Below are 1388 nucleotides of genomic sequence, written 5' to 3' on the forward strand. Positions count from 1 at the left end.
TTAACAAATGGAAAAACATACCATGCTCATGGCTGGGAAGAATTAACATTGTTAAAATGTCCATACTACCCAAAGCAATATATAATTTTAATGCAATGCCTATTAAAGTTCCATTGTCATACTTTAAAGATCCTGAAAAAATAATACTTTGTTTCATATGGAATCAGAAAAAACCTAGAATAGCCAAGACATTACTCAGAAATAAAAACAAAGCAGGAGGAATCACGCTGCCATACTATACTATAAATTCATAGTGATTAAAACAACATGGTATTGGCACAGAAACAGAGAGGTAGATGTATGGAACAGAATAGAGAACCAAGAGATAAACCCAGCTCCTTACTGTTATATGATCTTTGACAAGCCAATTAAAAACATTGAGTGGGGAAAAGATTTTCTATTTAACAAATGGTGCTGGGTGAACCGGCTGGCGACCTGCAGCAGACTGAAACTGTAACTATACTTTTCACCACTAACTAAGCTTGACTCTCACTGGATTAAAGATTTAAACTTAAGACATGAAACTATAAAAATACTGGAATAAAGTGTAGGGAAAACACTTGAAAAAAATTGGCCTGGGCAAAAATTTTATGAAGAGGACCCCTCGGTCAATTGAAGCAACATCAAAAACACACTAATGGGACCTCATCAAATTAAAAAGCTTCTGTACAGCCAAAATCACAGTAAGTAAAGCAGGTAGACAGCCCTCAGAATGGGAGAAGATATTTGCTGGTTATGTCTCTAACACAGGTTTAATAACCAGAATCCACAGAGAACTCAAATGTATTAGCAGGAATAGAACAAGTGATCCCCTCTCAGGGCGGGCAAGGGACTTGAAGAGAAACTTCTCTGAAGAAGATAAGCATATGAAATAATGCTCACTATCCTTAATCATCAGAGAAAGGCAAATCAAAACTACTTTGAAATATCATCTAACACCAGTAAGATTAGCCCATATCATAAAATCCCAAAATCACAGATGCTGGCGTGGTTGTGGAGAAAAGGGAACACTTCTACACTGCTGGTGGGATTGCAAACTAATACATTCCTTTTGGAAAGACATCTGGAGAACACTTAAAGAACTAAAAATAGACCTGCCATTTGATCCCATAATTTCTCTATTAGGTATATATCCAGAAGACCAAAAATCACACTACAATAAAGATGTTTATCACAATGTTCATTGCAGCCCAATTCATAATTGCTAGTTCATGGAAGAAGCCCAAGAGCCCATCCATCCACGAATGGATTAATAAATCGTGGTATATGTACACTATGGAATACTATGCAGCCATTAAGAAAGATGGAGACTTTACCTCCTTCATGTTTACATGGATGGAGCTGGAAAATATTCTTCTTAGCAAAGTATCCCAAGAATGGAAGAAAAA

This window comes from Otolemur garnettii, unplaced genomic scaffold (genome assembly GCF_000181295.1).
Source record: "Otolemur garnettii isolate 467f Iridium unplaced genomic scaffold, OtoGar3 scaffold00001, whole genome shotgun sequence".
Classification (NCBI taxonomy): domain Eukaryota; kingdom Metazoa; phylum Chordata; class Mammalia; order Primates; family Galagidae; genus Otolemur; species Otolemur garnettii.